The sequence below is a fragment of the Cyprinodon tularosa genome, unplaced genomic scaffold, assembly GCF_016077235.1.
Source record: "Cyprinodon tularosa strain WSP-4 unplaced genomic scaffold, ASM1607723v1 ctg843, whole genome shotgun sequence".
NCBI classification, from domain to species: domain Eukaryota; kingdom Metazoa; phylum Chordata; class Actinopteri; order Cyprinodontiformes; family Cyprinodontidae; genus Cyprinodon; species Cyprinodon tularosa.
The window spans coordinates 102899-129557 of NW_024039611.1; the positions used below are offsets into that span (position 1 = coordinate 102899).

At 42.7% G+C, this 26659-nt stretch overlaps 1 pseudogene; it reads left to right on the forward strand.

The window, feature by feature from the left end:
- The window catches only part of LOC119775006, a 61437-nt pseudogene that overhangs the window by 5357 nt on the left and 29421 nt on the right, over positions 1–26659 (forward strand).

Genomic DNA, 26659 nt, shown 5'->3' on the forward strand with positions numbered 1-26659 from the left:
TTATAAAGAATCCCATAAAATCATTGCTGCTAAGAGCAGGTGGAATGGACGGTTCAACAGAGCTATGGCTCTGGGTGAGTTTGGCAACTGGATTAAAAAGATATCTAGGATTATTCTTATTCTTCTCTATTTATGAGGAAAAATATGCTGCTCTTGCTTTACGAAAGGTCGTCCTATACAGCAGAAAACTATTTTTCAATGTAAACTCGTGTATTACATTAAATCTTACCATGGGTCTTTCAATCTTAAGGCAACTCACCAGAAAGGGCACGCGTATAGATAAATCTAGATTATCCTTGCCTTCCAAGTCACCTACCAACTTTACTCCATCTAAGGGTCAAGAATCCACTGTGACTGCTTTTACATCATGTTTATCATCCATTAGTTTGCTTAAAGGTTTAATCTGATGCCCAGGTAGGTAGCCATCTACCCAAGCATGGTCCAACTTACCCCAGCTCCAGTGTCAAGTCCAACTGCTGCCAGGCAACCAGCCATCATGCATCTCAGAAGGGACTGGCTACCTACCAGGGAAGCTACTAAACCCCTAGGAGTTTCTTTGTCAACAGTTTCTCTTAAACCAGCCTCATTAATCAGTCAATGTTGGCTTGGAGCCCTTTCGTTTCAGTGGTACTGCTGAGGTCTGCTGATCAGGGGTGGTCCCTCTGTCCTGACATTCTCCTGTTTCTGGAATGCTTAGACCTCTTTAAGCACCCAACAGCACAATGTCCTTCCTCCCCACAAGCAAAGCAGTGATTAAAGCTTGGGTTGGCGTGGGATGCACATTGCTGGCAGCCCTTAGTTTTTGTTAGGGGCTTTCTTCCTGGATGATCTGTTGGGTTAAGAACGATCATTGCTTTTAGACTCTCCTTAGATTGTGTCAGTACTACTACTTGTGCAGCGAGGTCTTTGTCAAGTTGGTTTGCTTTCATCTTGTCTTTGTTTTTCTCTTTTGACTCTGTGTGTGTTGTATGCAAATTATTTAATTTTGGAGTGGATCTGCCCCCAGGCTTGGAGAGGAGAGACCACAGAGGGGTCTTGGAGGGAAACTCTCACATGGCTGGAGCTCAAGGGTCTCTGGATGTCATAGAGCATGCTCAGCGGTATCTGGAAGGCAAAGGGCTAGTTCAGGGGTCACTGGAGAGGGATCACTAAGGCTACGTTCACACAGCAGCCTGAGGGGACCCAAATACGATTTTTATGTCAATATGCAACATGTATCTGATCTTTTCATGGCTGTCTGAACAACACAGATCCGATTTTTTCCTATGCGACCCAGGCCACTTGGCTATGTGGTACATCTGTGTATGAGATGTACCATGTTCACTTCCTGTTTTGACTGCGGAGCAGCGTGCTGGTCAGGCTATCTCTTTCTGAATTAAGATCTTTTTTTTATCTCCCTGTATCTAAGTAACTCTAACTGAACAAAACTACTTTAAAACATAGCGCCTTCTGCTGAACTTAACTACTGAGTGCTTGTCACTTTCACACGGTTTTATTCCTGTAAGTAAGGAGTAGCTAGCCTAGGCTAACATTAGCTTAGCATCGCTATGGCTTCTCTCTCTTTCCCTTGACTCTCTCTTCTTCCTTTCCTCTCTTTTGCTCTCTGTGTCAGATGTTCAGTTAATTCTCTGCGTCCTAATAAGTGTAGTATTTTTGTAGCTTACAGTAGGAGGCAAGGGTGTCAGAGGTAGAATCCTGGCTCTAGGCTGTTAAAGATCCATGAGTTAGAATATAGCATATTAGTAAGTACCTGGAACCACCAAGACCAGGGACTACCCCATGTAGTTGTCCACAAAAAGTGTCTGAGCAGCCAGGCGAATGTGTAACAGTACACAGAAAGCATAATCGTGTATCTCTGCCCACCGGTCACCACCCCTCCACTTTTCTTACAGATTTTCCCAGCTCAGTGATGCATCCATTGAAAAGCCCACTCTGGTGATTAGCAATGGGTGACATCAAATCCTACCTGAAACTTATGGCTAAGGATAAAGTTAAATACAGTAAGATTGTTATTCACGCTGGTGGTAATGACACCCGGTTACACCGATCGGAGGTCACAAAAATTAGTGTTGCTTCTGTGTGTAAGTTTGCCAAAACAATGAGAGCTGCGAACTATGAAGCAAAATGGTTCTGTTAAAATCCAGGTATCCACACCAATCTAGTGACCCAGGCTCAGTTATCAGCAGAGCTATTAATTATCAATAAAGAACCTTTTATCTCTGGAACCTTTTATCTCTGGTTACAAGTTAAACAATGATGTCTTTATTCTAATAATTCAGGATTACAGAATTCTAACATCTATGCAGAACACTACACACTATTAGAAAATAAACACGAGGTAGATTAAATGACTAGTTTAAAGAAAACTAAAGAAAGAATTAAAAAAAGAATACAACCCTAAGAGTCCCTTTAACTGGCTTCTGAGATTGTCCAAAATATGCCAGATGTTAATACATTCGCTAATGTCCGTTGGAATAGCAGCAGGTATGATGATAACAGTGCAATTAAAACAACATAAAATAGGGGGTTTTCAGTGACGTCACTGGCCAGCTTCCGGTCCGCCATCTTGGGTGGCATATTATCGTATATCATATATATCATGTCGCGAATGGATAAGTACGCCAGCACGCTAGAGCCACCAGATCATGGAACATATCTGAGGAAATGTTCCGTGATCGACCATATGGACCCCTATGCCCTCCACGGTGCCTCGTTTAGCACCAATCCAGATGATTGGCCAAATGTAGAGCACGGCGACATAGTTCATAACCCGGTGTTCAGTGAAAACCCTCTGCACACTCTTGAGGAAATGAGAGCGTACAAGGGTCTAGAGGCTCACAACCAGTTCACATCTGGTTGGGTACGAGATGTCGAAGTGATGTACATGAAGGAAATCGCCATCATACGTGGACGGGTGAGTTTTAATAAGATGGTAAAAATGTAAACAATCCGACGCAGGGCTCGCTATGCTAGGTGGCTAACGACTGGCGGTGCGCGAACAGTTCCAAAGCTACAAGTCCTTGGACTCTCATGTGCAGTTTACGAATGGATGGGTTTGGGAGCTGCAGCTCATAAAGCCAGCAAACAGTGCTAACCGTTAGTGCTAACAACCACTCAGGCATGTAATGTACTTTTAACTAGCTGCTGTGTGTTTCAAAGGTTTGGTTAGTAACGTTAACTGCCAAACCTCCCTAAACCCTCCGGGTTTCTCACATATTTGAGCCTTTTCCCGCTGGTTGAAATCAAGTTAAGGTGAAATTAATCAAATTAAAGCACGACTGAGAGAGGGAGTCCAGTACGCGGTAGTCATAGGCAGTAGTCTGAGTAGCGGCGGCGGAGGCGGTCAACATTGCGGCCACGGAAAGTAATACGTCATGACGCCCAAGCCCTATTATTAATATATTCTTACATGTTTTAAATGCTTGACAGTTAATTACCTGTGACAAAGTGAGCACTGCAGACTCTGGCGTATTCCAGCTTCACACCGTCCAAATCGGACCTGGATATCCGTGTCAGCCATAGGTGACGGCGTTGTTCAGATAGCTGTTTTGTTTTTTCACATTGATTCACGATTACGGCTGGTATGCGATAGAAAGTGCGTTGATCTCCACCTCCACGGGCCGTGCAACCAACAATTACACAGGTTTTCACCATTTTTCACTGTCTACAGGTGCTGGTCATAAAATTAGAATATCATGAAAAAGTAGATTGATTTCAGTAATTCAATTTAAAAAGTGAAACTTGTATATTATATTCATACATTACATACAAACTCATATATTTCAGATGTTTATTTTGTTTAATTTTGATGATTACAAATGACAACAAATGAAAATCTCAAATTCATCATATCAGAAAATTAGAATATTGTGAAAAGGTTCAAAATTGATGGCCCCTGGTGCCACACTCTAATCAGCTAATTAACTCAAACCACCTGCAAAAGCCTTTAAATGGTCTTTCAGTCTAGTTCTATAGGCTACACAATCATGGGGAAGACTGCTGACTTGACAGTTGTCCAAAAGACGACCATCGACACCTTGCACAAGGAGGGCAAGACACAAAAGGTCATCGCTAAAGAGGCTGGCTGTTCACAGAGCTCAGTGTCCAAGCACATTAATAGAGAGGCGAAGGGAAGGAAAAGATGTGGTCGAAAAAAGTGTACAAGCAAGAGAGATAACCGCACCCTGGAGAGGATTGTGAAACAAAACCCATTCAAAAATGTGGGGGAGATTCACAAAGAGTGGACTGCAGCTGGAGTGAGTGCTTCAAGAACCACCACACACAGACGTATGAAAGACATGGGTTTCTGCTGTCGCATTCCTTGTGTCAAGCCACTCTTGAACCACAGACAGCGTCAGAAGCGTCTTGCCTGGGCTAAAGAGAAACAGGACTGGACTGCTGGTGAGTGGTCCAAAGTCATGTTCTCTGATGAAAGTAAATTTTGCATTTCCTTTGGAAATCAAGGTCCCAGAGTCTGGAGGAAAAGAAGAGAGGCACTTCATCCACGTTGCTTGAAGTCCAGTGTAAAGTTTCCACAGTCAGTGATGGTTTGGGGTGCCATGTCATCTGCTGGTGTTGGTCCATTGGGTTTTTTGAGGTCCAGGGTCAACGCAGCCACATACCAGGAAGTTTTAGAGCACTTCATGCTTCCTGCAGCTGACCAACTTTTTGGAGATGCAGATTTCATTTTCCAACAGGACTTGGCACCTGCACACAGTGCCAAAGCTACCAGTACCTGGTTGAAGGACCATGGTATCCCTGTTCTTAATTGGCCAGCAAACTCTCCTGACCTTAACCCCATAGAAAATCTATGGGGTATTGTGAAGAAGAAGATGCAATACACCAGACCCAACAATTCAGAAGAGCTAAAAGCCACTATTAGAGCAACCTGGGCTATCATAACACCTGAGCAGTGCCACAGACTGATCGACTCCATGCCACGCCGCATTGCTGCAGTAATACAGGCCAAAGGAGGCCCAACTAAATACTGAGTGCTGTACATGCTCATACTTTTCATGTTCATACTTTTCAGTTGGCCAACATTTCTATAAATCCTTTGTTTTTATTGGTCTTCAGTAATATTCTAATTTTCTGATATGATGAATTTGAGATTTTCATTTGTTGTCATTTGTAATCATCAAAATTAAACAAAATAAACATCTGAAATATATGAGTTTGTATGTAATGTATGAATATAATATACAAGTTTCACTTTTTAAATGGAATTACTGAAATCAATCTACTTTTTCATGATATTCTAATTTTATGACCAGCACCTGTATACTGCCTAAGGCTGCCACCCAATATGGCGGACGCGCTGAGTAGTCACGTGAGCATGACGTCACCTGAAAACCCCCTATTAATACATTCAGCTTAAAAATGGTAGATGGTTAAAATGCATTAAACAACCGCAGCAGAAGTCGTTTTAGCAAAACGGCATCAACAGGGCGGGGTTTGTGTATGTGGTGAAGCCATGTAAATGTATGAGAGACCTCCCTCTTCATGTGATGAAAGGGTGGGGGGGAGGGGGGGGCGGTAACACTGGTCCTCAACCATGTGACCACACACGGTTGAATGTGGCAAACTCTATAACTACTCTAAAGCATGAAAAAACAAAACAAAACCAGGATAGGACAGAGCAGGAGAAAGAAATATCACTTGCAGCTTTCACAGCACACTTATTTCAACCAATGAACCAGAACTCTAATAACCAACACAGATTAAAATCAGCATTAATTTAAATCCCTGAATCTACCTTTCTCTCTTGCTAAGCACAGAACCTCATTAATGCACCAAAAGAAATGGGGAGTGATATTACTTTGAGTTGCCTTTGGTCTAGAAAGGAGTGGAGGGCCAAGCTAACTCCCGAGTTAGCTTGGCCGCTATGCACGATGGCATATATCCCATTGTGGCAATATATCCCAACATATTCCTCCCCTTTTAGCTTTGAAGATTGGGTATCCGTCTCAGTCTTTAAAGCTAACCAAGTCCATTAATCCGCATTGCCACACGATTCCATCTAGGCCTCCAATGGGTAACTTGATAGTTCGTTAGAGGTGGGTGCCGGACTTGGATGAGAGCAGGTTGGAGCTCGGCGAGGTTATTTCTAGCTAGCTAACTAATGTCATTACAATGTAACCAAACATTGAGAAGTGGGCATTTGTTGTACATTCACCACTGTTCTAGCATTCGTGGTTCAGTGTTCGTCTTTAAGAAAGCATGCAAAGAAAGAGGAAAGAGATAGATAAAGAATACTAATGGATATTCATAGCTCATTCTTTCAGGGGTTCTGAATATGTGACGCTATGAATCTGGGGCAACAAGGGTGGAGGGCAGTCGCTGTGGTGATGATCCTGGGAATATGAAGAACCATGGAATGGACATTGCATAGCATCAGTGTGGTCATTTCTATGACTAGTGTTATGGGTAAATCCGTTAGGCATCTTATCTTTGGTGCCAGATTTGGATGAAGTTATGGATCAGATTGAGCTTGAGATCGATGTCAGTATAGGCTAATATTGAGGCCAATATGCTAATAACTCGCATTTAAGACGGAATTAAGCCTAATGACGTTACAAAGATTTAGCATGAATCCAATTTCTAAGCTATCAGAGTTTTGGAAGATTGGAATGGCTAAGTTATGAGCCCAGTGAGTTTGCAGGTGTTGCAAGCATTAGAGACCGTTCAAAACTTTAAATCTTTACCAGATCTAGAAAGGGGATCAGATGTGTTTGATCACTCTTTTTAGCAAGCTGGTTCAGGATGGGTCATCTAACCTGCGTATATTTCTGACAACTTATAGGATATCATGTCAAGTTTTGCCACTTCTGTTGGATCCATCCAATGCATTATTATCACAAATGGTTTATGGATATTATGACCTTATGGTCCTTCCCTTAAGAAGAGACTAGCTTAAAGCTGTGAAATTTTGAAATATGGAAATGAAACCTTATGAGATCAGTGCATGTTTTCCTGTGTGTTAACATACACTCAATCTGCCTGGTACTATGCACATGTGTTTTTAAGAATGGAGGCGCACTCCATTCCACGGGCAGAAGTGGATTCTGGGTTGCATTTGATTCTGTCTACCTGTTCTATGGAGAAAAATGTTACAAATGCAAGATGTCCATTACCTTCTATCGGGATGAGAACTGGTCCGATCCAGTTTATCTGTAAATTGAGCCAAATGGATGTAACCCCCCTTTGCTTAGGAGGAGTTTTTTTCCAAAAGGGCTGATATCCCTGGTATCAGGTGGAATGTTCTAGGGAACACACCTGTTTGCTGTCAGATAATGGAGACGATTGATGTGTCCCCTGCTGGGAAGTGTGTCGGGTTGCTTTGCCGCCTCCCTGGACCTCTGCAGGTGAGCTATGGGCAGCAGCTGACCTGAACAGGCCAGAACCGGTTCTACAGTCTAAGTAAGACCCATTTGTGATCTTACATCCTGAGAAATGTTGCTGACTTCCTGGTACGGATGTTTTTCTGAGCGAGGATTGGTCTTCTCTGAAAAGAGGTGGACCAAAATAAAGGTTTTTCCTGATGAGATCTGAGGGGATTCTGGGGGCTTACCACCTGGACCTTTTTCCACTTAGTGTAATAAGGAAGCTGTGGAAGGTAAGTCTCCACCTAGTCATGCTAATGAAGGCTTCAGGTCAGGTTTTCCTGGAGGATTTTCATGTTCAGCTGGGGTCTGAGAGGGGTTTGTTGATCTGACGAACTATTTCTGTTAACAACCAACGGAGGTTAGCTTCCATCTCCTTGATCGCTGACTGCTCTAGCTTCCCACCCTGATCTCTCCCTTCACACTCCTTAAGCTTCCTCTGGTCAGGCTGTCTGTCATATCGGCTCATCTCTGATCTGTACCTCGTTTGGAACTCACTGTCCTCTCTATTCTGTGAACTCCTCCAATCCTGGAAACCTCTCTTTTCTTGTAGGCCGGTATCACGATTGCGTGATCTGTTTATAAATCTAGCTTTGGAAGGAGGAACCTCTTGTCCCTCCAACTCTTACTTTCTCCCTGATTCTGCCTGAACCTGTAGGACCCTGTGTTCGCTATCTGTACCCTTGCTGGTGCGGACGCGCGTTTCCCATGCTATCTGTGCATATTTCCTTATTTCTTGCATGGTGAGGATTTTGGTTCGGCAATACATGGTAACATCATATCTTATGCTTTCGTGAAGATTGTGGAGGAAAATATATTTTAGTGAGTGGTCTTCCTCCAGCCCAGGGGCACTGCGCCCCTGAAAATATGCAGCTCGCAACCGACAGTAATAATCTCTCGGTAATTCTTTAATCGGTAATTCGGTAATTTCTTTTCTGTTGGATGCCGAGGGCACTGAACATCGCGGAGCCCGGATCAGCGTGCACTGAATATTCCTCTCTCAGTGCTTGACAAAGAGAGGAATAGCGGTCTCGAACAGAGAGCTGGAGGCTCTCTATGAACACATGCACGCTTCTTGAAGTAGTTTTCCAGATTACCTTTAACTTCTTCCGGGCGGAGGGATGGGGTGAATCTAAAAGACAGCGTTCTACCTCTCTAAGGTAGTCCTTAAAAAATTGATTCAGTGTTGCTGGGTACAAAATGCTCTATGTCGTGGGTGAGGGATTCAAGTTTTCACATTTGTAATCCCCGTTCTGGAATTGGAGCTGGACCGTCTGAATCCTCGTATGAGAGCTCTAGCCAGCTACTGTCACGGTAGGGTGGAAAGCTCTGCTCTGACCTCCATGAAGGCATGTGAGGCCGCTCATGGTACACTGGTGGGCCTGTTGCTCCGTAACTCTTAGGCCATGGCCGCGGCTCAGGGCTGTAATGCTCACCAGTGTCCCATGATTGGCTGTACAGCTGCCTTTGTGGCAAGAGTGTGTCATAGCAGATTGTGCTTCGTGTTTGGTTGGACCTGCTTGTTGTTCTATAACTAGGACCTGGCATGCCACTCAGGTCCGGCATCCTGTGCGGTCTGAAGCTGCTCTGCTGGGTGGAACTACTCACTACACTACCGAACCTTCCCTTCTCCCTCACGTTAGCTCTCTGCTCTGTGGTTGCCAGAGGAGGATCTCCCCTGGTACTCTTTCTATCAACCCTATCTAAAGCAGGGGTGAGTTTGCTTTCTTCTCTCTTTTGGGAACCTTCTGCTCTTTCTGGTTCTTCTCCTGACCCTTCATCTGATCCTTTGTCCTGCGAGCAGGGCACTACCCCCGTTTGCCGTTTGTTCTGGACGTTGGAGGTCATCCCATTCTCCTCTGCCTTCCTTGCCCTTTCTTCGGCTTCTAAACGCAGTTCTTCAGCTTCTACACGCAGTTCTTCTGCCTTTAGGCACAGTTCTGTTTTTAATTGTGTCTTTCTCTGGTACAGTAATGCAAGTTGACCAAACACGTTTGCAATAAGCATTCTTTCCCTGGCTTCCTAGTTGACTCCATGAGTCTCTGAATCTCTCTGTCACAAGCCTCTAGATCGCGACTATTAAAGGCTCTGTGTTCGTCTTGTGACAATGAAATCACTGAGCTTATTAGGTTCTGGGCTTCCATTTCTATGGAGGCCGCTGAAGCTCCCACTGCTATCTGATCCTGATCCCTATCCATTCGATTCAAGGGGGGAACGAAGCAGGAAATGCAGCACACCAGCTACAAATCACTAACCCTGTTAGCACTACATGCATTAAACAAACACACTCCATTTACTGTAGGTTTGTTTCCTATACGGCAGGTGTATAAACATGCGGATAAAACGATACGCAGGTTGCTTTCAACGTGCGACTTCCTCTTTAATTTGACAGGTTGCCAACTGCGTTTAAATCTGTGGGTTTCTAATGGTTTAAATCACTCTCCTTTCAGTAAGTAAGATTGGCTGGGTTTGATAATGTGCATATATATAGATGTGCGCACGTGTATGTAAATATGTGTGTATGTGTAGAAAACTGTTAAACAAACAACACTTGCACACAAAATGGATAATGCAGTGTTGGAAAACCATGCAGAAGTGGTAAAAGTTGGCAGCAGCTGCACAGTTAAACATTTTAGGTTTAATTGTGCAGCTGCTGTTTTTTTTTTTTTTTTTTGTATATATACCTGCAGTTTTAAGTTTACCACTCTCCAATTTTTAAAACACTGTTTGTTCACGGCACAGAAAGCAACAGTGAAACAGCATAAAAGAAAGGGGAAAAAAATAAGTAACCCCCTCCTTACACCATTCAGCTGCAATTTCAGAATCCACCACCAGGGGGAGACAAGGTGCCTTCACCTAGAAATTTTCAAACTATGGTTGCAATTACACGCCTATGCCACCAGATGGCGCCAAAGAGAGCACAACACAATTTGGATCTCAAAACACAGGAATCAGCTGAGTAGTTGTAATTACACAAGCTACCACTAGAGGGAGACAATAATCTCTGTCAATGTGTTCTACACTGACCCAGTTGATGTGACTTTAAGAACCTATTTTCATGATGTATTTAAGAGATCTGACCCACATACAGAAAACCACGCAGAGAAACCAGAGAAAAGTTTAACAGGTTTATTGAGGAGATCAAAGGGTTGGATTCGGGGAAACTCAGAGATCTGGTGAACCGGAACTGGAAGTTTTAAGGGAAGTTCACAGAGGTTAGTTCACGGTCCGTGGGAACTTTGAACGACATCTTGCCATCACAGAGATAAACGGGACTCACGATAAAGGTTTCTTCCCTGAATCCAGTCAGTGTGGGTTTTTCCAGAGATTGAGGGGCTCGTTGGAGGGAGGACAGGTCTTTGGTTTGATTGGTTCCTGAGGAGCAATGGAACGGACTGCCACTTAGATTTCCTGGAGAGCTTGAACGGGTCGTGTGGTGATGAATCCTCTGCTCAGTGTGAAGCACAAACGATCCTTCCGGGGGAAGAAGGCCAAACATCCAGAATTCAGGATGACTTCCTGCCGAAAGGCAAAGAATCATGTTAGGCTCAGAGAAACAAAAACTCAGTTAGACTCAGCTAAACTCAGCTTGGCTAGAGTACCCAAAACTGGCAAACACTCTGGCGTCGAAGTAGTGGCAGTCCAACGCTTAAGAAGTCCTCAATAATGAGCCAACCAGCCGCAGGTGTGTGGGAGGACCAACGAGAACAGGGCGCCGCCTGGTGGTGGAGGGGAAAAAGCACAACCCACACAGACTGGATTCCTAACACCTATGTGATGCACCGTACCACAATCTGATCTCACAGCTTCAGAATAGCAGCAACCAAGAAACAACGCAGCTGAAGTCCCAAATCACCAATTCTCTATTGGATTATAGGTCTGAGATTTAATTAACTGGCAATATGGCAATATATCCCAACAGTATGTAGTGCTTTTCCTTGGGTGAAATAAATGATACTCCAATACTGTAATCAGACTGTTTGTCATTCTCTAAGCTGAAATGTTGAATGACATGAAAAGGCGAGAACAGACAAAATACAATTATTCTCTAAGTTTCTTTCACATAGTGAGCGTTGCAATTTAAATGAGTCTGTTGGTGAATGAATAATATAAATAGGCTCTGCCTTGCGTTGTTGGAAAAGCATACAAACTTACCAGCTACTATTTAACCAAATATAGTCTAAATATGTCTGTTATATGTGGATTTATCCTGTTTTCTTTTGAAGATATAGAATTGTGCAGAGGTAAACAGAGTTAAACCCCACTCTTATTTTTTTATCTAATATGCTCTCTCTGTATCATGCAAAAGAATACATTAAAAGGACGGCAAAAAAATGTAAAGTACTTACATGAGTACTGGAACTATAAGAGGAACCGACACTGAGCGTTTAAAATATTAACTTCACTATACAAGTTGTACATCTTGGCTGTAGTTACTCTGTCGCCCATTTCATGTATTTTATCTATGGATTAAACAATCATATTAATCGATTATTTAAATAATCGTCAACTAATTTAGTAATTGATTATTCATTAACTGGAGTATAGGGCCACTAAAATGCGCCTTTAGCTGACAGAGCAACCCACTTAGAGCAGGAATTATACCAAGATTGTGAAAAAATATGTAAACATTTTGCATTTAAGATTTAAAAAAGTTTTTGTCTGTCAATATTCTCCATCCAGAACTCCTCAAGAGGAAACATTTCTGTTTCACCTGATTTCATTTAGTAAAAAAATCTTCTTTAAGGAACCTTTGGGTGATCTGATTATTAATAGATTCATCAGAAAAATAATCGATAGAATAATCATTAGTTGCAGCCCTAATTTTATGGTAACATTTCAAACACATTTCTTCCATCATGCAGCAGTGAAAGGCAGCTGCTTCACCCTGAGGCTGCCCTGCATCATTATATCTGTTTCATACAATTAGTTGTTTGTTTGTTTCTATTATACAAGTGTTTTTAATAGTAAAGGATTAAATTTAACAACCTTTTATCATCATCCTATATTTCTTACTATCTGACTGTTTAAATAGCTCCTTATGTCTATTTTCTTTTTTAGTGGCATCATCTTCAAACACAACACTAACAATGAACCTAAGTTTATTCCTATTGTTAAAATCACTTTTAGCAGTATAAAAGACAATATAACACAATCGTATCTGTAATGTAATAGTATCCAAAATAAACAGCCAGATTCAGGCATTATTTACCAAAAATTAATGTTTGTACTAATTTACTTATGGACCGTGTGGAAATCTAGAAAAATAGAATCAATGTAAATAGGGTTCCTCTGTTTGTCTTTATCCTATTTCTAGAAGTACAATCAATTAAACAGAACTATTTTTATGTGGAAAACAAAAATAGCAGATCTTTAGCATCCTTCTCGTGTTATGTTCTATAAAAGAAATAATTGGTGAAAGGGAATCAGAAATGTTGACAGTTTACAGTCTTTGCTCATTTTAACAGCATTTGCAGAACTCTTGTCTGACTCAGATTATTTCGTATTATAAAAGAAATCCTAACGTTGGTTACTTAAATTTCTCAAGTTCCACAAATCAAATCTCTCTCCTACTTCTTTACAGAACTGCAATCTGAAGCTTTTGCCTGTTTTAGCCTAGATAATATTTAGTTTTTTAATTGGGACTAGTTTCAAAGCCTAATGTTAATTTTGGTAATCGCCGTATTCTGGCATCATTTTTTTTTCATGCTCCAAGCATGCACAAACGCTCACATACAGATTCGAAAACAAGCAATCAGAAAGAGAGAAGGCGGAACTTAAGACAGAAAAATCAGAGGAGTTAAACAGCACAGTTGATGCGCTGCTACAGAAAAGATACAGGAAAGACCAGCTGCAGCTACCAGGCAGAGGAGCTGCCAGAGGAAAAGAAGCCACTGCTGCCACAAAGCTGGATTGTAAATTATAAACATGTTCACATCCAATTATTGGTAGGGACAAGTAGGTCGGTCCAAAATTTTTGTAGAGACATGTCCCTATGGTCCCTATGCAAACCTACGCCCATGCAATCTTCCTTCCTAAACTAGACTCCTTTAGAAAGTAGTTCCAAAACAAGTGTGGGACTGAGTACCCCATTGTAAACTTTTTTAAGAGTTTCCGTCTGTCTTAACACCTCATAGCACTGAAACAGCTCTGGTGAAACAGAAGTTATAGTCTTTGGACCAGAGTCTCTGAAAAAGAAGCTGATTAGTCAGTCACTTCATTTGGATGGGATTAAACTGATTTCAGATAATAAAGTAAAAAATCTTGGTGTTATTTTTGATCAGGACCTGTCATTTAGGTCCTGATCAAAGAGGTTTCTAGAATTTCCTTCTTTCATCTGAGGAACATTGCAAAAATTAGAAATATCCTGTCCAGGGGTGATGCTGAGAAACTAGTCCATGCATTTGTTACTTCAAGGCTGGACTATTGTAATTCTTTACTATCAGGAAGTCCACAAACTGTAGTTAAAAGCCTTCAGCTGATCCAAAATGCTGCAGCCAGAGTTCTGATGAAAATGAAAAAGAGAGATCATATCTCTCCTATCCTGGCTTCTCTTCATTGGCTTCCTGTTAAATCAAGAATAGAATTTAAAATCCTCCTTCTCACATATAAAGCCTTAAATGGCCAAGCTCCATCTGATATCAGAGATCTGATTGTTCCTGATGTTCCTAACAGAGCACTTCGCTCTCAATCTGCAGGTTTACTAGTGGTTCCTAGAATTTCTAAAAGTAGAATGGGAGGCAGATCTTTTAGTTCTCAGGCTCCTCTCCTGTGGAACCAACTACCAGTTTTAGTCCGTGAGGCAGACACCCTGTCTACTTTTAAGGCTAGGCTTAAAACTTTCCTTTTTGATAAAGCTTCTAGTTAGAGTGGCTCAGGTTATCCTGAGCTATCTCCATACAGTAGTAGCCATTCAAAATGACCCTTCCACGTCAAAATCCAGCCGCTGGAGTGACCCCCTCCTTCTCCTGTGTGTGCATATTTTTTTTATTCTGACTCCACCATTTAACTGATTTACAGGGTCTAACCAGGAGATGGCGCTTCTCTTTAGAACTTAATGTCCACAATTAATGACAGAAAGAATATTTAAGGAAAAATGTATGTTTAAAAAGGAAGTGTAGGGGACCAGCCAAGGAGTGGCCAGGAGCCCATCAAATAAAGTGGGGGAATTAAATGGCAGCTACTGTAATTATGCTTCTTTAGGTTTATACTGCTGGAGGACATAGGGACCCCTTTTTCACCATTCTGCTTCATTCTATCTCTATTCTCCCACTCTGCAGAATCTGTTAGTTCAATCTCTAACATTCTGCTCTCTCTGCTTTTTCTCATGTTAGCTTTGCACACCTTTGTTTCTAGATGTTGGAGCTTGGCCTGTTTTCCAGTGTAGTCCTGTTTCTCTGACTGTGACTAACTGGATGTGCTCTCTTCATCCTCTGACATGGGAGCTGGCTCGGAGCTCGTCTGCCTGGCTGTGTGTTTCCTGGACGGGGCCGCCTGTGGAGCTGGTTGACAGTTGCCTTTTGTATCTATGCTTCTTTTTCTATGTCTGCTTCTGTCTCCTTGAACCCCAGTGGGCCTCAGCAGATGGCCGCTCACACTGAGCCTGGTTCTGCTGGAGGTTTCTTCCTGTTCAAAGTCTTTTTCCATGGCCCCTCCGAACTCCTCCCAGGCCCGAGATTTTGCATCTGCAACCGCCCGGGCCATGACATGCTTAGCCTCATGGTACCTGCTTGCTGCTTCAGGAGTCCCACAAGCCAGCCAAGCTTGATAGGACTCCTTCTTCAGCTTGACAGCATCCCTTACTATCGGTGTCCACCACCGGGTTCGGGGATTGCCACCACGACAGGCACTGCAAATCTTACGGCGAAAGCTACGGGCAGCCGCATCAACAATAGAGGCAGAGAACACAGCCCATTCGGACTCCATGTCTCCAACCTCCCTCGGAACCTGAGAGAAGCTCTCTCGGAGGTGGGAGTTGAACACGTCCCTGACCGAGGGTTCCACCAGACGTTCCCAGCAGACCCTCACTACTCGTTTGGGCCTGCCGAGTCTTTCAGGTTTCCTCCTCTTCCAGCGTATCCAGCTCACCCCCAGGTGGTGGTTGGTGGACAGTTCCGCCCCTCTCTTAACCTGAGTGTCCAAGACATGTGGCCGAAGATCAGAAGATACGACTACAAAATCGATCATCAACCTTCGGCCTAGGGTGTCCTGGTGCCAAGTGCACCGATGGACATCCTTATGCCTGAACATGGTGTTCATTATGGGCAATCCGTGACTTGCAAGTCCAATAATGAGACAGCACGTTCAGAGCCGGGGGACCGTTCCTCCCGATCACGCCCCTCCAGGTGTCACTGTCGTGTTGTGAATTGGCACTATATAAATACACTGAATTGATTTGAATTGAAGGTTCAAGAATTATTAAAAACAACAATGAAGCAATATTAAAAATCCCTTAAATCAGTAGAATTCATTGAATGCTCCCTAGGTGTTGTTGGGTGAGTAAAAAAATCCCATTTGTGTAGTTTTCATATTTAAACCACTACAGTTTTTACATTTATAATGGAAATTATGTTGGGGGGTCATCATTGCTCTGTACAGCACCCATTCTTAGCATACAGCTGGATGTCATCCATGTAGACAAGGTGACTGATGATGGCCCCATTCCTAATTCGGTATCCATAGCCAGTCTTGTTGATTATTTGACTGAGGGGGTTCAGACCTATGCAGAACAGCGCTGGGGACAGCGCATCTTCTTGGTATATCATACATTTGATGGAGACTTGTGCAAGTGGCTTGGCATTGACCTCAAGGTTGGTTTTCCACAACCTCATTAAGTTTGCAAAGAAAGCTCTTAGAATTCTTTTGATGTTGTATAACTCCAAACATCAATTATCCAAGTGTGTGGCATTAAGTCATAGGCTTTCTTGTAATCAATCCAGGCAGTGCTCAGGTTAGTGTTTCGGGTTCTGCAGTCTCAAAGGACTGTTCTGTCTACCAGGATCTGATGTTTGGCATCTCTGGTATTTAGATTCCCTTCTCAGCTGTGCTCATATATTGATCCATATTCCTGCATATATATACAGACAGACAGAGAGACATAGAAGCCCACCATATGGAGGAAAGTACATTACAGCCCAGGCCCACCCCCTCCATCAGCGCCGGCCATTGCCACTTCATATCGTACCTGCCGTACAGCCCCCCCTCAACTCCCCCCATGAACACACACACACCCAAGGGCGGGGCCAAACCCTCTAATGTCCCAGACCCCCATCCAATGTGGATGGGGACCCACCCTGTTGATGATCTCCTCCCCAAGACTCTGTGTGGTAGTGTGATGGAGCAGGTGAGGGGAAGGATTCACCATAGGGAGCAAGGAACTGGGGAATGATCTGCTCCCAGGGAACTAGCTCCCCTACAGACCCCAATAGGAACCCTGTTCTCCATCCTCTGGTGAGGGAACAAGGCAATCAGTCCAATCAATCCCTAGAAAAATGATTTTGATATTTGGGCATATTGTTTGCTGCTTCAGGATGTTGTTTCAGGAATTCTTCCTGGTGCGAACTTCTAATTGAAAGTTCTCCACTCTTTGTACATGAGGCCCCTGATTGGAACAATGACCCTCTTAATTAAATACCTTGGTATAAAAAACAGTTACTTTTGTGTAAATAATGAATGTTTCCTCCATTGAAATGTACCAATAGAGCCCTCCCTAATAATATCAGAAATAGTTTTTATTCTTTGTTTGGCTGAAATGGTTCCTCCTGTTTCTTTGTTTCTTCATACAGATGTTAATGGTCGATGTCAGCGTTACCTTAAAGGGTCTCTGAAGAAGAAGTTTGAATGTGTCTCTGAAGGCGTAGCTAAAGCTGGAAAGAAAACCTTTCTCAATGAGATCTACACAGAGCTCTTCATCACAGAGGGGAAGACTAGAGAGGTGAATGATGAACATGAGGTCAGAAGGATTGAAGCAGCGTCCTGGAAACAAAACAGATCAGGAACAACAATCAGACCAGAAGACATCTTCAAACCACCTAGAAGAAGGGATCAGATCAGAACCGTGATGACGATGGGCGTGGCTGGCATCGGAAAAACAGTCCTAACACAGAAGTTCACTCTAGATTGGGCTGAAGGCAGAACCAACCAGAACATCCAGTTCATATTTCCATTCACCTTCAGAGAGCTGAATGTTCTGAAAACAGAGTTCAGCTTGGTGGCACTGATTCATAAACACTTTAAGCCAATCAGAGATGCAGGGACCACAACTTTGAAGACTTCCAGGTTATTTTCATCCTTGATGGTCTGGATGAGAGTCGACTTTCTCTCAACAACACCAAGATCCTGACTGATGTTACAGAGTCCACCTCAGTGGATGTTCTGCTGACGAACCTTATCAGCGGGAAACTGCTTCCTAAGGCTCTCTTCTGGATAACCACACGACCTGCAGCAGCTCATCAGATCAAAAATGAGTTCATTGACATGGTGACTGAGGTCAGAGGGTTCACCGATCCACAGAAGGAGGAGTACTTCAGGAAGAGGTTCAGAGATGAAGAGAAGGCCAGCAGGATCACATCTCACATTAAAAGATTAAAAAGTCTCTTCATCATGTGTCACATTCCCGTCTTCTGCTGGATTACCGCTGATGTTCTGGATAGTTTGTTGAGATAGAGCAGAGCTGCCAAAGACCCTGACTGGGATGTACATCCACTTCCTGATACTTCAGATCAAACGGAAAATGATCAAGTATGGTCGAAGACAGAAGACAAACTCCCTATGGACTCCAGAGAACATCAAGATGGTTCATTCCCTGGGAAAACTGGCCTTTGAGCAGCTGCTGGAAGGAAACCTGATCTTCTATAAACCAGACCTGGAAAAGTGTGGCATCAGCTTCCAAGATGCTTCATGGTTCTCAGGAGTGTTCACTGAGATCTTTAAAGAGGAGAGAGGAATGGATGACATCTCAGTCTACTGCTTTGTTCATCTGAGCTTCCAGGAGTTTCTGGCTGCAGTCTACATGCTCCACTGCTTCACCAGCAGGAACACGGAGGTGGTGGAGAACTTCCTGGGAGAAGAATGCAGAGAAACATCCCTGGAGGACTTCATGAAGAAAGTCATGGAGAAATCTCTCAGCAGTAAAAATGGCCACCTGGACATGTTTCTTCGCTTCCTTCATGGCCTCTTGGTGGAGTCCAACCAGAGCCTCTTAGGAGGCCTGCTGGGTCAGATGGAGACCAGTCCAGGAACCATCCAGAGAGTCATAAATAATCTGAAGGAGGTGAAAACTGATGAAGATATTTCTCCTGATAGAAGCATCAACATCTTCCACTGTCGTCAGGAGATGAAGGACCCCTCAGTTTATCAGGAGATCCAACAGCTCCTGAAATCAGAGAAGTACCTCTCAGAGACCCAGTGCTCAGCTCTGGCCTACATGCTGCAGATGTCAGAGGAGGTTCTGGATGAGTTCGACCTGATGAAGTTCAACACATCAGAGAATGGAAGACTTAGGCTGGTTCCAGCTGTGAGGGACTGCAAAAAGGCTCGGTGAGTCCAGATGTTTTCATTGGGTGATGCTGATTCAGCTATATTTTCCCCCTGGTTCTTCTTCATTGTTCTAGTAGCTTCTGGATGTTTTTGCTCTTTTACTACTTCAACCATTCAAACATCTAAACATTTAGCATCTTCAGGACAACTCTTGCACTGAAATGAAGAGAAAATCTGTGTTTCCAATTAGGATCCAATCAGCCAGAGACCCTTTTCACTCATTTGGGTGTTTGCCCAGAATCCAAATTTTTTCTCTGACTGTTTTTATAATATCACTGTTTAGCTTTAATAGGAACTTGGAACAATCAGTTCAATCCCCACATTGCTGCTTTCTCCATGGAGATGAGATTTTTGAATTTAGCAAAAGGTGAAAAACTACGCACATCCTGAGAAGTTTGAGAGTGGGTGCTGGACTGCAAAGTCATTGCAGATAACAAAATGAACAAGATGGATCTGTGCACTATTTATAGCTCCCAGATAAGCATATTCGCAAAAATGTGATATTACCAGCCACAAGCCCTTTTTTAAACTTTTGAGCCATTATTAAGGTGCACCTGCCTTATTAGGATTGACTTGATCACTTGGCAGTAATGTGACACGCGTAAAAAATGCATACATAGAAAAAGATTTAAGTAATTAGGCACAAAGTTTTTTATTCATTGCATGGCTGTCAAGCTCAGAAAAAGCATACTCAAGGCAGAGATTAACAAAATGTTTATTTAAGGCATAGCAGTAGAAAACAGCAATAATTCAATTCAATTTCAATTTAGTTTATTTATATAGCGCCAAATTCACAACACATGTCATCTCAAGGCACTTTACAGTTCAACCAGATCATACAGTCAAATTGATACAAAGTTTTCTATCTGAGGAAAACCAGCTGATTGCATCGACTCATTGACTCTTCAGCAATCCCTCACACTAAGCATGCTTGTAGCGACAGTGGAGAGGAAAAACTCCCTTTTAACAGGAAGAAACCTCCAGCAGAACCAGGCTCAGTGTGAGCGGCCATCTGCTGAGGCCCACTGGGGTTCAAGGAGACAGAAGCAGAGATACAAAAAGCAGCTGTAAAAGGCGGCCCCGTCCAGGAAACACACAGCCAGGCAGACGAGCTCCGAGCCAGCTCCCATGTCAGAGGATGAAGAGAGCACATCCAGTTAGTCACAGTCAGAGAAACAGGACTACACTGGAAAACAGGCCAAGCTCCAACATCTAGAAACAAAGGTGTTGATGGCAGCAGCACAGCTGATATTTCTCTCCAGGATGGAGTCACAGCCAAACAGGAACAGACCAGATGAAGCTACTATGAGAAAAAGCAGAGAGAGCAGAACGTTAGAGATTGAACTAACAGATTCTGCAGAGTGGGAGAATAGAGATAGAATGAAGCAGAATGATGAAAAAGGGGTCCCTATGTCCTCCAGCAGTCTACGCCTATAGCAGCAGAACTATAGAGATAGCTCAGGATAACCTGAGCCACCCTAACTATAAGCTTTATCAAAAAGGAAAGTTTTAAGCCTAGCCAAGATTTTTTACTTTATTATCTGAAATCAGTTTAATCCCATCCAAATGAAGTGACTGGCTAATCAGCTTCTTTTTCAGAGACTCTGGTCCAAAGACTATAAGTTCTGTTCTGTCTGCATTCAGAAGCAGAAAGTTAAGAGTCATCCAGGTTTTTATGTCTTCAGACATGCCTGTAATCTATGTAATGGGTTAGCTTCATCTGGATTATAGACAGATATAGCTGGGTATCATCAGCATAACAGTGGAAATTAATCCCATGCTGTCTAATAACTCTACCAATTGGGAGCATGTATAAAGTAAAGAGAATTGGTCCTAGCACTGATCCCTGTGGTACTCCACAGGTAACCTTTGAGCGTGTTGAAGATCTATCATTAACATGAACAAACTGAAATCTATCAGATAGATAAGATTTAAACCAGTCTAGTGCTGTTCCTTTAATTCCAAAAAATATTCAAGTCTTTCTAAAAGAATATTATGGTCAACTGTATCAAATGCAGCACTGAGATCCAACAGGACGAGCACAGATACAAGTCCATTATCTGAGGCCATGAGAATATCATTAGTGACTTTCACCAGAGCTGTTTCAGTGCTATGATGAGCTCTAAAGCCAGACTGAAACTCTTCAAAAAGTTCATTATGGTGGAAGTGATCGCACACTTGTTTGGCAACTACTTTCTCAAGAATTTTGGATAAGAAAGGAAGATTGGATATAGGTCTATAATTGACCAAGTCATCTGGGTCAAGAGACGGTTTCTTAAGCAGAGGTTTAATTCCAGCAACATTAAAAGCTTTAGGTACATATCCCTGTAACAGAGATAGATTAATCACATCTAAAATGGAGGAGGAGATCAAAGGGAATACCTCCTTAAATAACCTGGTTGGAACTGGATCTAACATCCAAGTTGAAGGCTTAGATGAAGACAATAATTTTGCTAATTCAGAGAGTTCAACCGGATCAAAGCAGTCTAAACCCGGTTCAGATTCCATGACTACCTCAGGTACAATCGCAGATAGAGGAGTGCTTATGATCTTATTTTTAATAAGATCAATCTTATTTATAAAGAATCCCATAAAATCATTGCTGCTAAGAGCAGGTGGAATGGACGGTTCAACAGAGCTATGGCTCTGGGTGAGTTTGGCAACTGTACTAAAAAGAAATCTAGGATTATTCTTATTCTCCTCTATTAATGAGGAGAAGTATGCTGCTCTTGCTTTACAAAGGGTCCTCTTATACAACAGTAAACCATTTTTCCAGACTAGGAAGGACTCCCGCAGGCCTGTGGAGCGATATTTTCTCTCCAGTTTCCTAGCATTTTGCTTTAAAGTATGCAGCTCTGCATTAAACCAAGGAGCAAGCTTTCTATTTTTAACGGTTTTCATTTTCAAAGGAGCTGCGTTGTCTAAGGCAGTACGCAGAGAACTAGCAACCCCATCAACAAAATCTACAACCTGTGAAGGGGAATAAGCTATGCTTTTGCACTCTGCAGCACTGCTCAGCGACACAGAGGAGAGAGAAAGTGAAGCAGATTCTTTAAAATTTATAACTGCACTATCTGATAAAGATCTACTAAAATTGAACCTTCTTTTGGGGGAGGAGAACTCTGTTAAAGTAATCCTGAAGGTTATTAGAAAGTGGTCAGAGAGGACAGGGTTGTGAGGAAATACTGTTATTTCTTCACATTCTATGCCGTATGTCAGCACAAGATCCAAAGTATGAAGATGAGAATGCGTGGGACTATTCACATTTTGAACAAAGCCAATAGTGTCTAAGATAGCATTAAAGGCTGCTCTTAAGCTATCGCCTTCAATGTCAGCATGGATGTTAAAATCTCCCACTATAATGACCCTGTCAGTATTTAATACCAAATCAGAAAGGAACTCTGAAAACTCATCTAAAAATTCAGAGTAAGGACCTGGTGGACGATACAAAGTTACAAAAAGAAGAGGTTTTCTTGCCTTGAAATTTGGATCAGGGAAATTAAGGGTTAAATGTTCAAAAGAGTTGTAGGTATTAACTGTTTTGGGAGTAATCAGTAAGTCAGACTTGAAGATTGTTGCTACTCCTCCTCCTCGCCCAGAACTTCTGGGTATGTGAAAATTTAAATAGCTTGAAGGAGTTGCCTCATTTATGCTCACATAATCCTCTTGCTGCAGCCAGGTTTCTGTAAGGCAAAACAAGTCAATGTGATTATCACAAATCAAGTCATTAACTAGTAGACTTTTAGAGGAAAGAGATCTGATGTCAAACAGACCGCATTTAATTGTTTTAACTTTTTCCCTAATTGGAGTTATTTTGATTTTAATTGGATTATCATGATTTACTCCTTTGGGAATATTTGCTAATTTATTAGATTTTGGTCGTGGGCAAGACACTGTCTGGATGGAGTAAAGAGTGGGTAACAGTAGAGAAGCTGCAGAGATGTGTGTTAAACTACAACTCTGCTTCCTGGTCTGCACCCTGGGTGGTCAGGGTTTTGGAGGACTAATAAATGTGGCCAGATTCCTAGAAAGAAGAGCTGCACCATACAAAGTGGGATGGATGCCGTCTCTCCCAATCAGACCAGGCTTTCCCCAAAAGGATTGCCAATTATTAATGTAGCCCACGTTGCTTTCAGGACACCACCTAGACAACCAGCGGTTGAATGACGACATGCGGCTTTTAGTGACCTCCGATCGGCGTAACCGGGTGTCATTACCACCAGCGTGAATAACAATCTTACTGTATTTAACCTTATCCTTAGCCAGTAGTTTCAGGTAGGATTTGATGTCGCCCGTTCTGGCCCCCGGCAAACATTTGACTATGGTCCCTGGTGTCTCTAATGCCACGTTTCTGACTATGGAGCTGCCAATCACCAGAGTGGGCTTCTCAGTGGGTGTGTCACTGAGTGGGGAAAACCGGTTAGAAACGTGAACGGGTTGGTGGTGACCAGTGGGCAGAGATCCACGACTACGCTTTCTACGTACAGTTACCCAATCGCCTGGCTGCTCAGGCACTTTTGGAGGACAGCTACGTGGGGGGCCTACTTCAACAGCCTGAAGCCTGGATTCTAACTCTGACACCCTCGCCTCCAAAGCTACAAAAATACTACACTTATTACACATCCCATTATCACTAAAGGAGGCAGAGGAATAACTGAACATCTGACACAGAGAGCAGGAGAGAGGAGAGGAAGAAGGAAGAGTTGGAAAAGAGTCAAGGGAGGGAGAGAGAGAAGCCATAGCAATGCTAAGCTAGCGCTAGCCTAGGCTAGCTACTCCTTGCTATCAGAAATAAAACCGTGTGAAACTGACAAGTGCTCAGTAGAAAAGTGCAGCAGAAGGTGCTATGTTTTAAAGTAGTCAGTTAGAGTTACTTAGATACAGAGATATCACAGAGAAAATAACTTAACTTCAGATGGAGTTCCTCTGGTATAATAATGTCTAAGGCAGGAACCTCTACAGGAACAGAACACAGGTATGACCATGTCTGTCTGGCGGAGGATGATAATGAACATGTGAGTCACTAACCTGGTCTTAGAGTTCAGTCTGTGCCCAGAGGAAGGCAGAATAATCCAGAGGGTGAAGTCAAAGCCGATGAGGATGTGCTCAGGAGTCCGGGCCAGAAGATCAGAAGTCCAAAGAGGTACCCAATGGAAATCCAGGACAGTATCAAAAATCAGTTCCAGGTTCGGTATTCCCTGGAAGGATGCAGGTATTCCCTGCATCCACCCCCTCCACTCCTTCATCCCTCCCCTTTCAGCCCTACAGCTTCTGCTGAAAAGGGGAGTGGAAGGATGAAGAACATCTAAACCGCTATTATGAAGATGTGTGAGGAGGAAAGATGAGTAGAGTTAAGGTGAGGATGAATGGATTGCATACGGTGCAAGGGGGCGTGTTCAGCTCAAACAGCAAGCTGTCAACACTACACACGAGAAGGAAGTTGAAAACACAGCTGTTTACAACTTTATCAAAGCCTTTTCCTGTAGCTCAAAGTAAGGGCATGGTCCTGCCGAGCACTTTCATATCCATTTGTGCAGTTTAACGTAACCATAGTATTTTAGAGTGTTATTTTGATTTTTGATCTATTTAGATCTTGCGTTCTTTGTATAATGGACACTGTTCAGTAACGTTTAAAAAGTTTAATAATATAATTATTTCCTTTTGGTTTGCATAAAAGGATTTTGGTGCTAATAGTCACGTGTGATGTAAACATATTGTTTTAGGTATAATAATAATTTTCGTAGCACCCCCCTGTTCAAAATGACTTCCATCGGCCCTGCCAGCAGGAGATGCTGCTTGGTAGCAATGTTTTTCACACCGATCTGTCCGTGTAGTTACAACGTTTCCCACATTTGCATTGCGGGAATTCTGTCCCCACGGACGCTATCCGGAGAGCTGTGGAAGCCCAAAATGACGTAATTTGGCCAAGCATAAACCAAGCCAGGCTTCAGTAAAGTGATGATCATTAGTGTTATCTGACTTGTTGAATATCTGACAACAGGTCATTAGAACGGATTTTTTTACTCTAATCACAGACTTGGTGGCTGTGAACTCACTAAGGCTGAATGTGAAGCTGTGGCCTTAGCTCTGAAGTCCAACCATCACCTGACTGAAGTTGAAATAGAGAAGATATGTGGAGATAACCTCTTTAAAGACTCTGGAATGAAGCATCTGTGTGAGATATTGGAGAGTTCAATCTGCAAAGTGAAGAAACTGAGGTGAGTTTTCTCTGTTTATTCAAACCAAATCATTAACTGATATTTTAGTACCTATTTCATCATTTTACTTTAATATATTTTCTTTACAAACAGCTGCTGTCCAAATGTCAAAATACAATTTACCAGACTTTTTTTGTAAATGAATTATTTTCCTGTTCCAGATGTTTTATTTTCCTGTGGTTAGAATGGAAACCTATTTTCAATTCAATTAAATTCAGTTTATTTCTATAGCGCAAATTCAAACCATGTCATCTCAAGGCGCTTTCCAGTTCACCAGATCATCCAGTCAGATTGATTCAAAGTTTTCTATCTAAGGAAAACCAGCTGATTGCATCGACTCATTGACAATCCCTCACACTAAGCATGCTTGTAGCGACAGTGGAGAGGAAAAACTCCCTTTGAACAGGAAGAAACCTCCAGCAGAACCAGGCTCAGTGTGAGCGGCCATCTGCTGAGGCCCACTGGGGTTCAAGGAGACAGAAGCAGACATAGAAAAAGAAGCATAGATACAAAAGGCAACTGTCAACCAGCTCCACAGGCGGCCCCGTCCAGGAAACACACAGCCAGGCAGACGAGCTCCGAGCCAGCTCCCATGTCAGAGGATGAAGAGAGCACATCCAGTTAGTCACAGTCAGAGAAACAGGACTACACTGGAAAACAGGCCAAGCTCCAGCATCTAGAAACAAAGGTGTTGATGGCAGCAGCACAGCTGATATTTCTCTCCAGGATGGAGTCACAGCCAAACAGGAACAGACCAGATGAAGCTACTATGAGAAAAAGCAGAGAGAGCAGAACGTTAGAGATTGAACTAACAGATTCTGCAGAGTGGGAGAATAGAGATAGAATGAAGCAGAATGAGGAAAAAGGGGTCCCTATGTCCTCCAGCAGTCTAAGCCTATAGCAGCAGAACTATAGAGATAGCTCAGGATAACCTGAGCCACTCTAACTAGAAGCTTTATCAAAAAAACACTAGAAAACCCAGAGATACGAGAATTTACGTCAGCCTTCAATCCCCCCTCAGTACTTCACAACTCATGAATCTCTTTTCAGCTGCATCTGCCCCATTAGCGCTGTGGCTGGAGAACCATTCCACCCCCTTCAGTTTCGGTTTTAGCTCAAGTCTCTCTCTTGGAGAGTGTTTTACCTGAGAGCAGGGGGGAAGAAAATCATATTTGTAATTAAATATAACTAGGTCTACGTCATCAGTGTCGCCAACACCACAATGATTTCAGTGCAGCCACCAGCGCAGCGATCAGACGATAACTGATCTGTATAAAGAAAACAGCTGCATGAGCTGGAACGCTGTAGAAAGCAACAATATTTATACAATAATGACCATTATTTATTTGGGGGGAATTATAACTCAAGCGATCTCTCCTCTCTCTCTCTCCTCCACTGCAGCAGTGCAGACAGCATTGTGAAATTGCAGTAACCTTGGCAATATATTCACAGATTCTGCTTTTCCGGATTAAAATCTCATCTGCAGATTATTTATTCTACAAAACTGTCATGATTTTACTA